This window comes from Mustela nivalis (genome assembly GCF_964662115.1).
Source record: "Mustela nivalis genome assembly, chromosome: 4".
NCBI classification, from domain to species: domain Eukaryota; kingdom Metazoa; phylum Chordata; class Mammalia; order Carnivora; family Mustelidae; genus Mustela; species Mustela nivalis.
In genome coordinates, this window is record NC_139023.1 from 34562856 (window position 1) to 34584674 (window position 21819).

Below are 21819 nucleotides of genomic sequence, written 5' to 3' on the forward strand. Positions count from 1 at the left end.
CCACTGAGCCACCCAGGCGCCCTTTTTTTTTTTTTTTTTTTTTTTGGCTAACATTTTATTCCTTCCTTTCTTGCTATTTTGGAAGTGGAAGGTCCTTGATAAGCCTTGATTTTTAGAGAGAGGGATGGACCAGGTTGAAGATTTATTTATTTATTTAAGTAATGTCTGTACCCAACATGGGGCTTACTCAGGACCCCGAGATCAGTAGTCACACTCTCCAGCTGAGCCAACCAGGGGCCATGAAGATTGTTCCTTATATCCACTTATTACCTGATCTTAGAGTTCAGTACCCCAGACAGTTCTTTGGCTATTAACTTCATACCCAAATATGCAATACTCATTCAGTCACAGAATTATATCAAAATCCTTACTCCTTTGGTGTTAAGAATTGGGAAAGATTAAATAAATAACAGGGTTTCGTTGTTCTTAATATGTTCCCCATTTTTTCTCCCACCAGCTGTTACTTCTATATTTTTCTTTGTATTTTTCCTGTCATCTTTGTCTTTGTGTCAACCATTCCCTCTGCCCCACACTCTTCTCCTTTCTATGGTATGGTTTGTTTGATATAGTTAGGAATTAGGATATGGTGGGCTTGATTTAAGGGAAGGGCATCTCTCTTTTCTCATCAATTGTAGGTTGTGAGGGGAAGAAGAGATTAGGAGCAGGAAGGCCAGCCATGAATTCTTTCCTGTCTTTCCTCCAGGTGGATCCCAGAAATAACTGTTTGGATTATAATTATTTTCACTTCCATAAAAGATTTTTATAATCCCTAAATGCCACATAGGATGCTGATTTTATATATAATTCAGTATTAACTGCCAATCTAAAATCTGTTCATATATTTTATTTTAATATTTGTATTAAATCTTCTTTGCAGAAGAATCTGCTAGGAAATTAAAAAATTAAATAGGCAAGATTTCTTAAAATGAAGTCCTGTAATATAGCCAATATGTATTTGGGGAGTAATGCTAACTAGCACAGTTCTTCTTTTAGACTTGCATTTGTATAGAGGAACTATTCTGCTGTGTGAAGAACTACCCCAAACCTAGTGGTTTAAAACAGTGAAGTCTTGTTTTGTTTTTTTAATTTTATTGTAAAATATATATAATAGATTTTACCATTTTAATCATTTTTAAGAGTACAGTTTTGTGGTGTCAAGCACATTCACATTGTTGTGCAACTGTCACTACCATTCATCTCCAAAACTGTTTTATATTCCCCACCTGAAACTTTGTACCCCCTAAACAGTAACTCTTGGGGCACCTGGATGGCAGTGGGTCTTGGTTAGTGGTCTGCCTGCAGCTCAGGTCATGATCTCAGGGTTCTGGGATGGAGCCTGGTGTCCATTGCATCAGGCTCCCAGCTCAGGTGGAGTCCGCTTCTCCCTCTCCGATTGCCCCTCCCCCTGTTGTGGGAGCGCAGGCGCACGTGTGTGCATGCAAGCACTTGCTCGCTTGCTCTCTCTCAAATGAATAAATGACGGGGTGCCTGGGTGGCTCAGTCGATTAAGCTATTAAGCGGCTGCCTTCAGGTCAGGTCATGATCCCAGGACCCTGGGATCAAGCCCAGAGTCAGGCTCCCTGAGCCTGCTTCTCCCTCTCCTTCTGCCCACTCTCCCCCACTTGCACGTGCACATATGCTCACACTCTCTGTTGAATAAATAAGTAAAATCTTTAAAAAAAAAATAAAAGAAATCTTAAAAAGACAATAACTCTGATTCCCCTTTCCCCCAGCCAGGGGCAACCGTCTTTCTACTTTGTGTCTCTGAATTTAACTATTCTAAGATTCTAGTATAAGTAGAATCATGTAGTGTTTGTCCTTTTGTGGCCGGCTGTTTCATTTAGCATAATGGCTTCAAGGTTCACCCATATAGTATGTGTCAGAATTTACTTCTTAAGGCTAAATAATATTCCACTATGTGTATATAAAGCATCTTTTGTTTTTCCATTCATTTGTCAATGGACACCTGGGTTGCTTCTACCTTTTGACATCTGCCGCTTTTCTTCTTTATCTCACATATTTTGTGAATCAGGAATTTGGGCAGGCTTGGCTTGACTTGATTATTCTCCATGTTCCTTACAGTTCTCATTAATGTCTTCAGCTGGTGTCTAAAACTGGTCTAGAAGAGCCACACTGGTTTCTCTTAAACACTTCCTGCTTTGGTAGGAACAGCTGTAAGGTTGAACTCAGCTGGGCCCTTTTACCTATCTGTGATGTAATCTTTGGGCTTTTCTATGGGGTCTCCCTCACAAGGTAGTTGGACTCAGGCTCTAAGACACCATGGAGGAAGTTGCCAGTACTTTGTAAAGGCTTGGTACAGAATTGGCAATGTCACATCTACTTTACTGGTTAAAGTAGCCATTGCCCATTCTACATTCAAGGGTAGAAAAAAATGATTCGATTTCTCATTTCAAGAAGAAAGAAAGAATTTGTAGCCATCTTTAGATAGATTAATCACAGGAACTCTTCTGACAAATCAGAGTATACCAACTGTAGACTCTGTAGCAGTATTCATAAACTTGAAAAACACTTCACTTTCAAAAATAATAGTATATTTTTATAGCCAACTTGCTAGATTTGTGAAATTTATTTTAAATACTGTAAGAAAAATTCATAGAAATTCCTTTATGTGCTGAGTAGGGAGAAATTATATGTGGGCTTCTCATGATTTGATCTTAGAATCCTGTTTCCTTTATTATTTGAATTTTTACTGGAGAGTATTGCTGCGTAATGATGATGATTTTTCCAGTTCCTACTCCTTTTTAAGAATTACCTCAACTTTGAATTTTGATACATTTGAACCTCTGGAAAAGTTGGAAAAAAATTGTACCTTCAACACCCATATCCCTTTCCTTAGGTTTACCAATTGTTAACATTTTGTGGTCTTTGTTTGCTTTTGTTTCTCCATATACACACAGAGGGAAATAGACATGATACACTTTTTTATACCAATACATATATTGCGACATTCTGCTCATGAATGCTTCAGTGTTCTTCTTAGAATGATGATCTTTGGGGCAGCTAGGTGGCTCAGTCAGTTAAGCATCTGCCTTCTGTGGAGGGCATGATCCCAGGACCCTGGGCTTGAGCCCCACATACTATATAGGTGAACATAAAATGTTGCCCCACTGAGCAGGGAGCCTGCTTCTCCTTCTCCCTGCCACTCCCCCTGCTTCTACTGTCTCTCTCTCACTATCAAATAAATAAAATGTTAAAAAAAAAAAAAGCACACAGAAATCCCCAGTGATCATTATCCCACTCAAACTTAAAATTGGTGCAGTGTTATCTGTTATCCTGTTCATAGTAAAGTTCTCCCAGTTGCCCTAAAAATGACCTTTTAAAAGATGGAGTTTTTCCTCTATCCAAGTTTCAGTATAGGATCATTTGTATATGTTACATCTCTTTGGTCTCCTTTTTTAAAAGATTTTTATTTGTTTTAGAGAGAGAGCACATGTGCAGGGCAGGGGTCAGAGGGAGAGGGAGAGAGAATCTCAAGCAGACTTTGCTGACTACAGAGCCTGATGCAGGGCTCCCTCTCAGAACCCTGAGATCATGACTTAAGCTGAAGTCAAGAGTCGGAGGCTTAATTGACTGAGCCACTGAGACGCCCCTCTTTAGTCTCTATTTAATCTAGAAAGTTCTGTCACCATTGTTGGAGGAGGGGAGTCATTCATGATGTGACATTTTTGAAGCATTGGTCTCATAGGAGTGTCGTAATCTGTTTTTGTCTCATTTCGTTGTGCTTAGGTTGAACTTTTTTGGCATGTACTTTACCATGCAAGTGGTGATGTGTAGTTAGTTTCCTTTACATCATCAGAAGGCACAGAATGTCATTTTGTCCTATTGGTTAATGCTAAGTTTGATTGTTTGGTTATTATGGGTAAAACTCTTTCATTGCAAATAATCCCTTTCCCAGCTTTGCAATTACTAAGTAGTGTTTAAAGTGAGAGTTTTTAAGAATAATTTGTTTTCCAACAGTTTTTACTTAACTTTGGTGGTTATAAAATTTTGCCTTTTTTTTATTCTGTCATTCCTTCTTACATGTGTTAGCTGGCAAAGAGCTGGGAAAGAGCCTTCGCCCTGTTCCCCCCACCCCCCTCCTTTTTTTAAGAGTTTATTTATTCATTTGAGAGAGAGAGTGCACACAAACAGGGGGAGAGGCAGAAGGAGAGGGACAAGCAGCTCCCTGCTGAGCCAGCTGGAACCCTGTTGTGGGGCTGGATCCCAGGAACTAGAGATCAGGACCCGAGCCAATGGCAGACACCTAACTATCTGAGCCTCACCTACTCCCCTTTTTAAAAAAATTATTCATGAAGTCTTCATTCAGTGCATTATAGTCTGCTGTCTTTATTTCCTTTGAGAGTCAAATTATCCCAAAATGAGCATGCTGGCTTTGGTGTATTTTGAAACATCTAGTGTCTTTTCGACATGTCTCTGAGTCTTTGAGCATTCCTTTGTTTTCTGGCGCAACCTGTTCACCTTGTGCTTTCTTTCCTGCTCCAGATTTAGATAGGTCATTTTTTTTCCAGAGTCCTATTTCCATTCTAGTTAGAGAGAGGTGTTTGTAAACCAAGGTCCTAGCATGGGCATTGGGTTCGCATAGGTAGTAGGATGTAATTTTTCAGTCCCTTCAGTGTGTAGAGTTAGGAAATGTAGATACATAATTTAAATCATGAGTTCATTCGGTTCAGTTAAAATCCAGCACCACAGGGACACCTGGCTAGCTCAGGCAGTAGAACATGTGAATCTTTCTTTCTTTCTTTGTTTTTTAAGATTTTATTTATTTAATTTGGTGAACAGGATTGGGGGAACAGAGGGAAAGGGACAAGCCAACTCCACCCTGAGCTTGGAGCCCATTTTGTAAGGCTGATCCCGGGACCCTGAACTGAAATCAAGAGTTAGGCCCATAACCAACTGAGCCACCTAGGCACCCCAATGCACGTGACTCTTAACCTTGGGGTTGTGAGTTAAAGCCCCATGTTGGGGGCAGAGGTTACTTTAGAAAAAAAAACAATGCAGCGCCATGGTGTTTCCTAAACTTCCTCCATTCCATATTTATACCATTTTTCTTCTACAGTATAAATCCTGTTTTCCTTTTACTTTGATAAATTTATTTCCTTGTACTACCCAGCTGTAAGCTCAAAAAAATTTCACTACTATACCAGTATCCTTACATGATTTTTTTGCAGTTTTGTTGTCCCCCTAAGGTTGATAGAGTACTGTATTTGTTGAATTTGAATTCTTTTGTGTAAGTGATATCAATTGTCCCCCTAAGGTTGATAGAGTACTGTATTTGTTGAATTTGAATTCTTTTGTGTAAGTGATATCAATTTTATGTACAATTGGTTTCTTTCTGTTTGTATTCAGTTTTTATACACACAATACGTTCTATTTCCACACTGGTATATGTGATCCTTGCTTGACTTTTTTTTTATTTTGCTAAGAAATGCATAACATAAAATTTACCATCTTGACTGTTTTTAAGTCTACAGTGCAGCACTGTTAACTATGTGCATTTTTTGTGTGTGTGCGCCTCCCTCTGCCCCCTCCCACATATGTACGCATTGTTAATAGGACAGATCTGTGTAACTTTTTCATTTTACGGAACTGAAACTATGTACCCACTGAATAACTCCCTCCTTTTCCCCTCCCCCTCAGCCCCTAGGAACCAGAGTTCTGTTTTCTGTTTCTAGGGGTTTGACTACTTTAGATACAACCTATGAGTAGAAGCACATTTTATCTTTTTGTGACTGGCTTATTTCACTTAGCAAAATGTTCTCAAGTCTTATCTGTGTTGTAGCATATGACAATTTTTTTAAGGGCTGTATAATACTCCATTGTATGTATATACCACATTTTCTTTATATGGTGATCTGTTGATGGATATTTAGGTTGTTTCTGCTTCTTGGTTATTGTGAATAATACTGCAGGGAACATGTGTATGCATACATCTTTTTGAGGTCTGTCTTCATTTCTTTTGCATATATACCCAGAATATATACTACTGGATCATATGATGATTCCATTTCAATTTTTTGGAGGACCCCCCCCCCATACTGGTGCCATAGCAGTTACACCAGTAGTGCACAAGGGTTCTAATTTCTCCAGATCCTTACCAGTGCTTGTTATTTTCTGTTTTTGATAGTGGCTCTCTTTCTTTCTTTTTTTTTTTTTTTTTAAGAATTTTATTTATTTATTTGACAGAGAAAGAGAGAGACAATGAGAGAGGGAACACAAGCAGGGGGAGTGGGGAAAGGGAGAAGCAGGCTTCCTGCTGAGCCGAGAGCCCCATGTGGGCCTCAGTCCCAGGACACTGGGATCGTGGCCTGAGCAGAAGGCAGACGCTTAATGACTGAGCCACCTAGGCACCTGATAGTGGCTATCTTAATAGGTGTGAGGTGATATCTTGTAGTTTTGATTTGCAGTTCCCTGATGAGTGGTGCTTAGCATTTCTTCATGCTTACAGGCTATTTGTGCATCTTCTTTGGAGAAATGTCTATTCAGGTCCTTGGTCCATTTTTTTAATCGGTTTGTTTTTCTGTTGTTGTTGAGTTGGAGTACTTGTACTCAGTTTTAGGAATTACTTCATTCTTTTTGTTTAATTTTACATGTTTCAAGAGTCAGTAGTATATAAAAACTTAAACTTTTCAGAAGCCTTACTCCCATCTTTATCCTTTCCATGCACCCACACACTATTGGTAATCATTTTCGGGGTGCCTAGGTGGCTCACTTGGTTGTGTGACCAACTCTTGATTTTGGGTCAGGTCATGATCTCAGGACCCAAGAGAGCCAGCCTGCTGCCCATATCCCCCGTCTTCAATCTGTGTACAGCTTCACACTCCTCAGGGAGTTTGCTAGAGGACTTCTCTTCCTCTGCCCCTCCCCCACTCATACAGGCATATACATTCTCTGTAATAAAAATAAATAAATCTTGTCATTTTCATTAATTTATGGTCTGTCCTTTCTGTGTTGTCTCCCTTTTTATTCAGAATGTTGACTACTGGGGTACCTGAGTGGCTCAGTCAATTAAGCATCTGCCTTTAGCTCAGGTCATGATCTCAGGATCTTGGGATCAAGCCCTGCCTCAGGCTTTCTGCTCAACAGGAAGTCTGCTTCTCTCTCTCTCTCTCTTACCCTGCCCCTCACCCTGCCCATTCTCCCTCTCAAATAAATAAGCAAAATCTTTTTTTTTTTTTTTAAAGATTTTATTTATTTACTTGAGAGAGAAACAGTGAGAGAGAGAATGAACGAGGAGAAGGTCAGAGAGAGAAGCAGACTCCCCATGGAGCTGGGAGTCCGATGCGGGACTTGATCCCGGGACTCCAGGATCATGACCTGAGCCGAAGGCAGTCGTCCAACCAACTGAGCCACCCAGGTGTCCCAAATAAGCAAAATCTTAAAAAAAAAAAAAAAAAGGTGGACTACTATATGTACTCTTCTGTACTTTGCTTTTTTTCACCTGGTATATCCTGGAAATCACTCCATTTTCACTTGGAAATTTCCATATCTGGAAATCGTTTTTGATTCTTTTTTGTTGTATTTTAGTACTATATGTGTAGATGTACCAGTTTATTCAACTAGTCTCATTGTTACATTTGAGATTGTTTCTGATATTTTGCTATTACAGATAATCCTAATGTCAGTATCCTTGTTCATGTTTTGTATTTGTAGAAGTGTATCTTCAAGGCAGATTTCTAGGAGTGGAATTGTTGGGTCAAAGAGTAAATTTATGAGTGAATTTTTTTTTTTTTTTTTTTTTTTAACTGGTCAGATTCTCCTCCATAGGTGTTATACCATTTTGGATTTCTACCAGCTAGTATAGGAATGGTCAGACTCATAATGTATTCTTAAATAATGCCTACTTTTATTTTTTTATTTTTTTGAAAATTTTATTTATTTATTTGTCACAGAGAGAGAGAGAGAGAAAGAGCATGGGCACAAGCAGAGGGAGAAGCAGGCTAATCACTGGACAAGAAGGAGCCCGATACTAGACTTGATTCCAGGATCCTGGGATCATAATCTGAGCCAGAGGTAGACACTGGACCAACTGAGCCACCCAGGCATCCTGAAATGCCTACTTTTAAATTAGAAAATTGGCAAATTAATATGTTGCAAAAAACCCATTTTATTAACTCCCAGCAACAAGAGTTCCTTATGGGAATGATCAAACTTACGTATCACCTTGAGGTTCAGAGGGGTAAGAACCCTATTTTTATCTCCTAAAAAACCCAAAGGGAATTGAGTGACTTCTTTAGTTTCTAGGTTTTTTGTTGTTGTTTTGTTTTTTTTTAATTTGCTTAAAGAAATGATGTGTGGAGATGGAGACAAAATGTTAACAACAAAGATGGTATTGAAATCAAGTTTCACTTAGGTCTTAATTCAAAACCTGGAATTAAATTGAAATTAGGTGAAGTCATATTAAAAACCACATATGAAATAAGCGACATTGACTGGTATGTAGAATGCCAATACCATGATTTTTTTTTTTTTTTTAAGTAGTCTCTATACATCATGTGGGGCTTGAACTCACGACTCCACGATCAAAAGTCGTATGCAGTATGGACTCAGCTGGTCATATACCCTTGTGATGTGATGTTTTAAAAGTTGGAACTGCTATAATATGTTTTATTTTTCATGTTTTAAAATTGTTAAGATCAACCATTTAAAACTTCTACCAAGGTAGGAGCATTGTGATTGGTCCTGTTAAAACCAGACCTTAATAGGGCACCTGGGTGGCTCAGTGGGTTAAAGCCTCTGCCTTCAGCTCAGGTCATGATCCCAGGGTCCTGGGACCAAGCCCGCATCTGGCTCTCTGCTTGGCAGAGAGCCTGCCTCTCTGCCTACTTGTGATCTCTGTCAAATAAATAAATAAAATCTTTTTAAAAACCAGCCCTTAAATAGCATTAGTCCATTGGGGAAAGTGGATTTATACTAGAATAATACTGGAATGGATTTCTATTTATATGAAGAAAGAATATTTGAGATTATCTTATATAATTTATAAATTAAATGCCAATTACTAGCATTGTGGTTTTTTTTGGATAAAGAAGTGCCATGAGGGGCACCTGGGTGGCTCAGTGGGTTAAGCCGCTGCCTTTGGCTCAGGTCATGATCTCAGGGTCCTGGGATCGAGTCCCGCATCGGGCTCCCTGCTCAGCAGGGAGCCTGCTTCCCTCTCTCTCTCTCTCTCTCTCTGCCTGCCTCTCTACTGTGATCTCTCTCTGTCAAATAAATAAATAAAATCTTTTAAAAAAAAAGTGCTATGAATTTTGATCACCATGCAAAGTTTTATGGAGAAGGTGATGGGCTGGAATTTGAAGGGTCAGACTGTGGTAGACAAAGAGGTGGTAACACATTACAGACAAATCAGCAGGATCAAAAACTGAGTGGCAGAAGCATGCCTGGTGTGTTTGAAGAAAATGAGTAGAACAGTTTTGGTAGAGCTAATGCATCTTAAAAGAGTAGTTGGGAGAAAAAAGAGGAAGGTACCTCTAGAAATTGTTAAAGTCCTTAAATGCCAAAGAAGGGAATTTGAGTTAAAAAAAACTCTAACACATTTGTGCTGAGGAGTCAGTTGGTGTCTAAGTCATAGTATTGCATGATTAACAAAGCTAAGTGATCAAGCAGTTTCTTTATTCATGAATGCCACCTTTATGGCTGATATGTGGTCTTTTTGTCCTCATTTCTAGACCAGATATCATCTTTGATTGAACAGTAATCCATTTCTAATTGATACTGTCTGAATAGATCTGTTAGTTGGTGAGAGTTTAGTTATATGACACTAGGTGTGAAGACTGGGTGAGTAAAATTTTAAGAGTGGTTAGTAGAATTTTATGTACTAGACTATCATATGAATTGGACTTTTATCGCATACTTACTGCTTGTTTTTTCCAAAATTTTTAAGAATTTCTATTAGGGGGGCGCCTGGGTGGCTCAGTGGGTTAGGCTGCTGCCTTCAGCTCGGGTCATGATCTCAGAGTCCTGGGATCGAGCCCCACATCGGGCTCTCTGCTCAGCAGGGAGCCTGCTTCCTCCTCTCTCTCTGCCTGCCTCTCTGCCTGCTTGTGATCTCTGTCAAATAAATAAATAAAATCTTTAAAAAAAAAAAAGAATTTCTATTAGGAATTTAAGTGAATAATAATAAACTGATCCTAAATTATTAAGTTTAATACTTGAAAATTAAACTTGTACTTGGACATGTGTAATTTATTGGACAATGTATAATTGTTCTGTAATTTCAAATGTTTGAATTGAGTATCCTTCACCTAGCCATTATAAAATAGGTGAATTTTTCATTATAGAAAAAAACAATCCTTAAATAAAAATGTTTAAGGATTGAGTAAGCATGTGTAAGAAGACTAGTTGGTTTTTGGCAGAAGTTTAGAAAATGGTTTTCTTCTTGAAGCATGTGCCTAAATAGTTTTGAAAAAAGTGGTAAAAATCATGAGGTGTAGTAATAAGACAAAATTGATTTTAGATCTCTTGGAAGTAATTGTGATTTTTTCTATTATATTCATTTCTCATCCTTTATTTGATACTTTAGCAGGTTTTTAAAATTATAATACCTGTTCTGCTTGTTCTTTATATTTTTCTATACATTTTTATTATTCACTTAATGCTTTTTTTTAATAGATGCTGGTTTTGGGGTTATTTTTTATTATTATTTTTTTTTTTTTTTGGTTTCTAGATTTCATTTAGTTATTTGACAGAGAGGCAGGCTTTGGGGTGAGGGGAAGGGGGGAGGGAGCGGGCTCCCTGCTGAGCAGAGAGCGCAATGCGGGGCTCCATCCCAGGACCTTGAGATCATGACCTGAGCCAAAGGCAGAGGCTTAACCCACTGAGCCACCCGGGTGCCCCTAATAGATGCTTTTTTTAAAGAGCAATTTTAGTCCTTAGCAAAATTAAGTAGAAAGTACAGAATTCCATCAATTCCTATCTCCTCTCCCCCACCATTACATCCAACACCAGAGTAGTATGTTGTTACAGTCCATGGACATAAACACATCATCATCACCCAAAGTCCATATTCCTTTTTAAAAAAAATTTTTTTTAAATAAAAAAATTGTTTTAGGGGCGCCTGGGTGGCTCAGTGGGTTAAGCTGCTGCCTTCGGCTCAGGTCATGATCTCAGGGTCCTGGGATCAGCCCCGCATCGCATCGGGCTCTCTGCTCCGCAGGGAGCCTGCTTCCCTCCCTCTCTCTCTCTCTCTCTCTGCCTGCCTCTCTGCCTGCTTGTGATCTCTGTCTGCCAAATAAATAAATAAAATCTTTAAAAAAATTTTTAAAAAAAATAAAATAATTGTTTTACAAAGATTTTATTTATTTATTTGAGAGAGAGAGAGAGAGACAGAGTGAGAGACAGAGGGAGGTCAGAGGGAGAAGCTGAGAGCCTCATGTGGGACTCGATCCCAGGACTCCAGGATCATGACCTAAACTGAAGGCTCAACCAACTGAGCCACCCAGGTGCCCTAAAAATAAAATTTTGATACACTGTAAATGTCTTATGTTCTGATCTTCATTGAACAATATAGCATGAGTATATCCATATCATTAAATAATCCTTTAAAATATGATATTTTAAAGCATTTATTTTTAGACCAATTTTTTTTTAAAGATTTTATTTATTTATTTGATAGGCAGAGATCACAAGTGGGCAGAGAGGCGGGCAGAGAGAAAGGGGGAAGCAGGCTCCCCGCTGAGCAGAGAGCCTGTTGTGGGGCTCAATCCCAGGACCCTGAGATCATGACTTGAGCCGAAGGCAGAGGCTTAACCCTCTGAGCCACCCAGGTGCCCCATAGACCAGCTGTTGTTTCAGAACAAAACTGAAGGAAAGGTACAGAGATTTCCCATATACTTCCTTCCCCCAACACATTTATTGCCTCCCCCATTGTCAGTATCACTTAACAGGATGATACATGTCTTACTCCCTAACGAACCTGTGTTGACACATAATCACCCAAAATCCATAGTTTACCTTATGTTTATTCTTGGCATTGCACATTCTTTGGGTCTGGGCAAATGTATATTTATATATATCCATCTTTATAATAACAGTGTATTATTTTCAGTGTTTTCAGTGCCTTTCCTATTTATTTTTTACTGTGAAAAATCTCAAATGTTTATTTTTTATGTATTACTTACGTTTTTTATCTAAGTTGAATGTATTGTCCTCTTAATATTCTTAATTTTGACTTTTCTTATTTGGCCAAAGTGGAGCTTTAGGTGCTGGTTTTAACTGGATGGAAAAGATTATAAATCTTGGGCATACTCAGCAGCTTTTAATCTAGATAGCAGTTCTCAGATTTTTAGAGTTTTAAAATATCACCTGGTGCTTTTAGAATTAGATACCTGATTTATTTAAAAAAAATTAGATACTTGGTAATCTCCCACCCCTCTACCCCCAATTTTGTAGTTTAGGGGTGGCCTCAATTTTCTGCATTTTTTTTTTCTGCTGCATTTTCGTGAAGCCCCTCTGGTATTCTTGATACAGAGAATATACACTGAGAACCCAGAAATATATGTTACTTTCCTTATTGCTAAATTTCATATTAACTATTCTCAAAAATTTTGTCTAAAAAAGATTTTTTAAATTAGTTACAGGATTTTTACGTTAAGTTTCAATACTAATTTTTAACAGAAGCCCAAATGCTGGGGCGCCTGGGTGGCCCAGTGGGTTAAGCCTCTGCCTTCGACTCAGGTCATGATCCCGGGATTCTGGGATCCAGACCCGCATCGGGCTCTCTGCTTGGCGGGGAGCCTGCTTCTTCCTCTCTCTCTTTCAGCCTGCCTCTCTGCCTACTTGTGATCTCTGTCTGTCAAATAAATAAATAAAATCTTAAAAAAAAAAAAAAAAGCCCAAATGCTTAATCTATCAGATACTTTAAAATAATTATGCTTCTTTTGCATAAGTATGCTGAAGTATGCTTCTTTTGACAGTGGATCTGTCTCCCCATCTCCCTCCTGTCTGTTTGTTTTTAAGATTTTATTTATTCATTTGACAGTGAGAGGGAACACAAGCAGGGGAAGTGGGAGAGGGAGAACCAGGCTTCCCGCTGAATAGGGAACCCAGTATGGGGCTTGATCCCAGGACCTCGGGATCATGACCTGAGCAGAAGGCAGATGCTCAACAGCTGAGCCACCCAGGTGCCCTTCCCCCTGATTTTGAATGCTGGACATTATGTATAAAAAACCAGACTGAGTTAAATAATATTTATGTACAGAAGTAAACATACTCTTTTGTCAGGTTGTTAGTGCAAGGGATTGAATCAGTTCTTAACTGTTTGAACTGGATTTGCTGTATTTTGCTTTAGTGTGTGTGTATGTGTGTATGAATACATCTATTCCAACCATTTTTTTAAAATGTATTTCAAAGTGAGTTGCATTCGTCAGTATACGGTACCTCTAAACCCTTTATCACAGATAGCATTAATTAGAATTCACAGCATAGTTTTTTAGTGTGGGAGGGTAATATACATATCTTAATAACACTATTTGGTGAGTTTTAGCTGGCTTTTACTCACATATAACCCAAACACTTATCATGATACAGAACATTACCATCACCCCAGAAAGTTCCCTCATGCTCCTTTTGGTTAATTTCTGCCCCTCTCCCGCCCCCACAGTGGTAATCACAATACAATCACACCTAATTTAGGTTTAAAAAATTAGTTTAAAAAAATTAGTTTTGCCTCTTCTAAAACTTCATGTAAATAGAACTACACAGTATGTATTTACTCTTGTGCAGATCCTCCGTCATACCTCATAATGTTTTTGAAATTCGTCCATGTTGTTGCCTGTATCATTAGTTTGTACCTTTTCGTGGCTCCACATTATTCCATTGTATGACTGTTCCAGTGTGTTTTCCATTCTTGTATTAATGGAAACTTGGACTGTTTGTGTTTTAGGCTATTATGAATGTATTATACACATTCCCGTACAAGTCATCTTTTGGACATATGCTTTGATTTATATTGGATAAGTACCTAGGAGGGCAGTCATTGGATCATAAGATAGCTTATGTTTAATTTATCTTTTTTAAGATTTTAGTTATTTAATGGAGAAAGAGAGAGAGTGAGAAAGAGAGCAAGAGCATGAGTGGGGTGAGAGGCAGAGGGAAAAGTGGACTGCCTGCTGAGCAGAGAGCCTGATGTGGGACTCCATCCTGGGACACCAGGATCATGACCTGAGCCAAAGCCAGACGCTTAACTGACTGAGCCACCCAGGCGCCCCAGGTTGTATTTAATTTAGGAAGCAACGGCTAGTCTTTTTCCCAGAGTGGTTATCTTTTTCCCAGAATGGTGGTTCTGTTTTACAGTTCCACCAACAATGTATTTTTAAGGAATTTGTCCATTTCTTCTAAGTGTTGTATCCACATAAAGTAGGTATTTATATTACCATCTTTTTAATGTCTATAGGATCTGTGGTGATAGTCCCTTGTTGCATTGCTCATGTTGGTTCTCTTTTTTTAAATTGGTATGTGTAGCAAGAGCTTTGTTAAATCTGTTACTTTTCAAAGATCTCACTTTTGGTTTTGCTCATTTTTTCTATTGCTTTTTTGTTTTCTATTGATTTCTCTTCTTTTTTCTATTTCATATACAGAGTTTTCTCAACCTCTGCACTCTTGCCAGTTTAGACCAGGTAATTCTTTATTTTGGAGAGCTGTCTTGTGCATTGTAGGATGGTTAGCAGCGTCCTACAAATGTACCCACTAGATGACAGTTGCAGGCTCCTCCATTCCAGTAATGACATCTGAAAATGTTTCCAGATACTGTCCAATGTCTCCTGGGGGCAAAACCACCTTGGTTGAGAACCACTGTCTTAACATAAGCTTTTTAAAGCTATGCATTTCTTTTAAAACACTTTTAATTGCATCTCACTAGTTCTGATGTTTTCATTACCATTTAGTTAGAAATGCTTTTTCATTTTCCTTGTGATTTTTTTTCTTTAGTCCTTCAGAAATGTGTGATTTAATTTCCAAATACTTGAAGTATTTATAAATATCTGATTGTTAATGATTTCTAATTTAATTCTGTGGTCAGAAAACATATTCTGTAAGATTACAGTCTTTTGAAATCTGTTAAGATTTGTTTTTTTGGCTTACCATATTGGCCTCTCTTGGTAAGCATATCATGTGCACCTGGAAAGAATGCGTGTTTTATTTGTTGGACACAGTATTCTATAAGGGCATTTAGTGTCCATTTTGTTAGGGGATTGAGATTCTTATTTATTATCAAAGTCTTCACTGATTTTGAAAAACTTTGGCCAGTTTTGTTGCTGAGAAAGAGTGATAAAACCTCTGTGAATGTGAAATTATATATTTCTCCCTTAATTCTTTTGGTTATTCTTTCATTTATTTTATAATTGTTGTAAGACACCTATCATTGGATTTATGATTGTTAGGTCTTCCTAATAGGTCAACCATTTTAGCATTGTGAAATGTTCTTCATGTCTAACCTCCACCTTTTTTATAGTTTTTGTCTGCATTATATATTTTTCCACGTATTTTTTTAACCAATATTTAACATGCATCTGGCATGTGGTTGGGTTATGCTTTTTAAATTTTTTAATACCGTTTTTATCCATTTTAGCAATTTGTTGTATAAATTGGAATAAGTCACATTTAATTGATGTGGTTGGATATATGTGTACCATTTCGTACTTTTTTCTCTTTGTCTCACCTGTTTGTTTGTCTCTTTGTCTCACCTGTTTGTTTTTCTCTTCTTTACTGTCTTTTATTATGCTATTTTTTAGAATTCTGGTTTAATTATCTATTGGCTGTTTAGGTATGCCATTTTGTTCTTGTGTCTGTCTACGTCTGGTTGCACAGGGATTGAAATACACCTTTACTTTTTACAGTCTTAGACTTTTATTTATACTACTTTATGTAAAATGTAATAATCTCTTATCAGTATAGGTCCATTTATCCCCCTGCCTTTATGCCACAGATATATTTATAACCCCCCATTGTCTTTTAAATAAGACCCCCTCCCCCGTCTTTTAAATAAGTTGCAGGGGAAATAGTCTTATGTTTGTGCACTTATTCCCATTTCTTGTTGTTTTTCATTCCTTCCCAAATACTGGATTTTCTGCCTTATTATCATAAGGGTTTGAGGACCCTCCCTTTAGTGTATATTTTAGTGAGGATTTGCTGAGGTAATTTTATGTAGTTTTTATTGTTTGAAAATGGCTACTTTACCTTCATTTTTAAAGGTTATTACTTTTTTTTTTTTTTAAGATTTTATTATTTGTCAGAGAGAACATACACAAGCAGGCAGAGGCAGAGAGAGAAGCAGGCTTCCCACTGAGCAAGGAACCCTGATGTGGGACTCAATCTTAGGACTCTAGGATCATGATCTTAGCTGAAGGCAGCAGCCTAACCCACTGAGCCACTCAGGCATCCATTAAAGGATATTACTTTTTGCATATAAAATTCTAGGTGGACAGTTCCAATGCTTTGAAGATGTAGTTCCACTGTCTTATATTCTTTAGTGTTTCAGATGAAAAGTCAGTGATTATATGTATTTTTGTTCCTTCTATGTAATCTGCAGTTTCTAGCTGCTTTCAAGATATTTCTGGCTTTTTTATTTTCAGCAGTTTAACTGTGATGTTCCAAAGGGTGTGTTTCTCCAATTCTTGTCCTTCCTTGGAATCACTGTGCTTCCTGAATCTGTAAATTTATGTCTTTAAGCAGACATGGAAAATTTGGGGTCATTTCTCTTCTAGGATCCAATTACACATATGTTAGATTTTTTAATGTTGCCCTCAGATCACTGGGACTCTGTTTCCTTTTTTTTTTTCAATAATTTCTCTCTGTGTACTTTAAACTTGATAATTCCTATTAATCTATATTCAAGTTTACCTACTTTTTCTTATGTCATTTTCAGCCACACATACAGCCTGAAAAATGTAAAGTCCTAGGGACTTGGGAGATGATCTATGTGGCATTAACATATGTGTTTCTTTCCTCTATATGTTTTATAATTTATACATAACTAAAATATATAAACCAGAAGTGTAACATTCTATTAATTCTTACATATGTATTTACATACAATCATAATCTAGATCAAGATGCAGAACATTTCTGGCACCCCAGCAGGCTGACTTGTGTTTCCTCCCCAGAGATAGACACAATTATGATCTCTATCAAAAGTTTTGTCACAAAACTTGGTACAAATAGAATTATGTAGTACATACTCTTTTATGTCTGGCCATTTTATTAAACATCCTTGTCCAAGATACAACTTGATTGTTAGGGGGTGCAGAATATACCAAAATTTATTTATCTGTACTGTTATTGGTGGGTGTTTGGGTCAATAGTTTTTTTGCTTTTCTGAATAACACTTCTGGAACATCGTATGTGTTTTTTTTTTTTTGGTGGAGACGAGGACTCATGTATCTTGGGAGGTAGACTTTTTGAAGGGGCCGGATAGTAATTTTTTTTTTTAAATACTTTATTTATTTATTTCACAGATCACAAGTAGGCGGGGTGGGGGAGTGGCGGGGTGGGGGGGTGGGGAGCCTGATGCAGGGCTCCATCCCTGGACCCTGAGATCATGACCTGAGCCTAAGGCAGAGGCTTAACCCACTGAGCCACCCAGGTGCCCCCAGATAATAAATTAGTAAATATTTTATCCTTTGTGAGCCAAGAAGATACTGTATAGGTACTTACAGAATAAGAGGAGACAAATTTCCACTAATTTTTTAAACAAAATTCAAAACTTAATAAAGCTTCAATACATTTTTTGGTAATACAGGTCTGTTCATGTGAAAAATGGAATTCTTGTTGGTGGGGAGAGTGGAACTAATATTTCACTTAATTGAGGTTTAAAGTTCGTGTTCCCTATCACCAAAATTGATTTCAGATGTTCACCTGTTAATGCTAATCTGTAATGAAATTTTGTGTATTTCATTTGAAAGTTTTTTTTCACAGAGCTAGATATTCCCAAATATTGATATCTGTTTATGAGCATATGGTTTTAATTGAACATATTCATTGCTTGGGAGGCATTTGCAGAATTCTTTTATATTCTTCTGTTGATAATTGCCTTTTAGCATGTCATTACATTATAGATTAATTGCTTCCAGTTGGAGGGTAGATGGAAGCTCCTCAAAGGCAGTTTGAAATGGGCTTTAAAGTGTGGAAATATCCTATGCATGTGTTTTAAAGTCCTAAAAATGCTGTTGGAATTGGGAGTTTGAACTTGGAAATGGAGATCTCACAAGAAGGAGCTTGACATTTCTTGTGATTGAGCTAATGTTATTTGTTGAAATAACTTTAATATGTTTCACATAGAAGTGCATTATAGTCTTGTAGTTAGTTACAGCTGAATTCATTTAGAAACATTACCAAGTCAGCAGCCAAAGCTACTTTCTAAAGTCATTCGGTGTTTAAAAATACTAATAACAAATACTGTCAGTTAAGGGTTATTGAATGCTGACAGAAGCCGAATACTACTGGAGTGATACCGGCAAGAATAGCAAGAAAAACAAGAAGGATGTCCTTTTTCTCATTTCCAGCCCTCTCAATCACTTTACTTGCAGTCAAAGACTGCAGTGTGTTTTCCAGGATTCTGGTCTTAGTATCAGAAACAGGATATAGAAGGGTGGATTTGGAGTTGAGAGACTCTATGTCAATAATTAGCACACTGTTCTACTGATATGTGAACTTCCACAGAACAAGAATAATTATTTCATGTTTTCATCTAACAAGGTACACCTATCCCTCTTTAAAAAATGAAGATGCTTTCATCTCTTTCCAGATACTCTCAATAGTCACATCAGCCAATGTCTAAGTGATAACATACCCAATTCTGTTCATTGCTTTTTTGGGTAAAATGCTATTCCACTTGAATAGCCTAACTGGAGTTCGTCATATTTGGACTGCTGCTTGTTTTTGTAGGCTTGGAAGCAAAGAATTATCTTTACATTATTAAGTGGTTGGGGGAAATCGAATAATAATATTTCATGATGTCTGAAAATTATATAGATTGCAAATTTCAAAGGCTGTAAGTAAAGTTTTATTGGAACACAGCCATACTCATTCATTTACATATTGTCCATAGCTGCTTTCATGCTGACAGAGCAGTTAAGTACTTGTGACAGAGACCTTATGGCTTACACAACTTAAAACGTTTACTCCCCACCCCCCTCCACAGAGATGACTGGGGAGGGGCAGAAGGAGAGTGAGAGAGAATCTTAAGCAGGCTCTGTAAGGGCCTATTTAGCCAGAGTGGCCCCACCCTGGTTGAACTGCCATTTTGTTGTAAAACTTAAATTGACCTTGGCGCCCCCCCCCCCCCCCCCCCCGCAACTTCTTTAAAAGCAAGTCCAGGAAACCCAGGTAACAAAGTCCAAATACAAGGGTGGGTCAGGCCAGGTGGAGGTATTCAAACAGTGGGGGCGCATACTGTCTCCTAGCTACACCAAGGAGTATGGGCCCCGCTCTTTGGGCACTTTTTGGGTGCCAATTCTGAACTAGGTTATAGGCTGGTTCAAATGTCTACTTGGGTAAATTGTAATTCACTGTGGAGTTTCCTGTGTGTGTTACAATCTCATTGGCCACCTGTGTGTGGCCAGGCCCAACCACATGGCCTTTGCTCTATAAAAGTTAGTCTGGAAAGCAGGGAGGGGTCGTCCTCTCTGTTCGGGCGGCCCCGACGGGTCTGTTTGACGGTTGGTCTGATTCTTGATGCTTGGCGGGAAATAAAGCTTTGCTTGACTTTCCCTTTGTATCAGTCTCACTCCTTTATCATGGACCCATTATTGGGGTACCCAATTTTGGGGGGACCCAACAGCTCCACGCCTAGCACAGAGCCTGATGCAGGACTCGGTCTCATATCCCTGAGATTATGACCTGAGCTTAAATCAAGAGTCAGTTGCTTAACCAACTGAGCTACCCTGGTGCCCCTAAAATATTTACTTTTCTATCCTTTACAGAAAAAGTTTCTCAGTCCTCTAAACACAGGTTAGAAACCAACACTGACAATCCTTATCTAAAATAATTAAGAGAAAAGAGGAGGAAAAAAATTAGTTAATACACTTGCACACAGATGTTAACAAGCAGGGACACTAGAATTGCATAGCTGTTTACAGGCCTCATTTTTGTGTTAGTCATAGGGCCTTAATGAACTTCCTTCTTTCATGACCCATTCGGTTTCTTTTGCTTTCACCCAGTACTTCAAGCTGCTGTGGTTTTATTTTTAAGTTGTAGATTGTCCTTAAACTTCATTCACAGGTGCTCTGACTGAAACCCTTAGGGATTCTGACTTTATTAGGACACCGTAGTTTCCTATGAACTTTTAATATTGGGTGCAGAAATCCTAAGAATTGCCTTAGTTATTGAGGGTATGGTACCATTGCACGACATGATGAAGACAGAAATTGAGGGTATCATATAGAAACATTGATAGGCAATTTGCTATTGCTGCAACATCTAAGTGCTTTATTTTGTATTTTACAATTGTATAGGAATTTTTTTTTTTAAAGAACCACAGCTGGTTGGTTATTCACACCACTTGTTTGACAACACTATTTAACCCATCTGCTGAATTCCAAACCTATTTGTCCCTGCTCCAGTTGCACAGTAGCAACAAGTTTTCTTATAGTAAGTTGGGATCTGTCACACCAGTCATAGTAACCTTCTTAACCTGTTGTTTCATTGGCTTGAACAGCTCAGACGGGCAGGTGGCAATCCCAGCTTTTTAGTTTAGTGTAACCATTCTGTCGTATAATAGAAACATTCTTCCCATGGAAACCAAAATCTCTAACTAGCAGGCCAAAAGTTTTAGGAATGAAAGCAAAAATTCTCTTGAGTGTAGAGTATTAGATATAATAGAGGAGACACTCTGATTTCCACCCTTCGATTTTTAGGCCCATGTACTTTAGGAGAAGTAGCATAATTTATTGGTTACAAATTTAGAGCACATTTTACATCTTATAAAATAGAACATCGTCTTTTCAGGCATTGTCCTCTCAAATGCTGTTAGTGATGGGATAGGTAGAAAATCACTCAATTCCATCAATACGAGTCTATTGTCAAAAAGAAGATTACCAATTAAATTATGATCTAATGATTTTTTAAAAGATTTTATTTATTTATTTGACAGATAGAGATCACAAGTAGGCAGAGAGGCAGGCAGAGAGAGAGAGGAGGAGGAAGCAAGCTCCCTACCGAGAAGAGAGCCCGATGTGGGGCGCGATCCCAGGACTCTGGGATCATGACTTGAGCCCAAGGCAGAGGCTTTAACCCAATGAGCCACCCAGGCACCCCATGATCTAATGATTTTTTTTTAAGGCTTTATTTATTCATTTGTCAGAGAGAGAGAGAGGGAGCACAAGCAGGGGGAACAGCAGGCAGAGGAAGAGAGAGAAGCAGGTTTTCTGCTGAGCAAGGAGCCCAATGTGGGACTCCATCCGAGGAACATGGAATCATGAGCCGAAGGCAGCTGCTTAACCAACTGAGCCACCCAGGTGTCCCTGATTTTTTAACAAATAGAAATTTTCATGTTATACTTGTTGAAAGAGCTCATATAGATAACTTAGACAAAAATTTTTCATATTTTTATTTATTTTTAAAGATTTGGGGATGCCTGAGTGGCTCAGTGGGTTAAAGCCTCTGCCTTTGGCTCAGGTCATGATCCCAGGGTCCCGGGATTGAGCCCCGTATTGGGCTGTCTGCTCAGCGGGGAGCCTATTTCCTCCTCTCTCTGCCTGTCTTTCTGCCTACTTGTGATCTCTGTCTGTTAAATCAGTAAAATCTTTTAAAAAAAAAAAGAAAAGAAAAGAAAAGATATTATTTATTTATTTGACACAGAGAGAG

The 21819-nt window shown here is 38.2% G+C and overlaps 2 protein-coding genes across 3 annotated transcripts in view; one reads left to right on the top strand and one right to left on the bottom strand.

Moving 5' to 3' along the window:
- The window catches only part of LIAS (lipoic acid synthetase), a 475402-nt gene that overhangs the window by 24875 nt on the left and 428708 nt on the right, over positions 1–21819 (bottom strand). The window lies entirely within an intron of this gene.
- The window catches only part of PDS5A (PDS5 cohesin associated factor A), a 140557-nt gene that overhangs the window by 5289 nt on the left and 113449 nt on the right, over positions 1–21819 (top strand). The gene's annotated exons all lie outside the window — the stretch shown is intronic.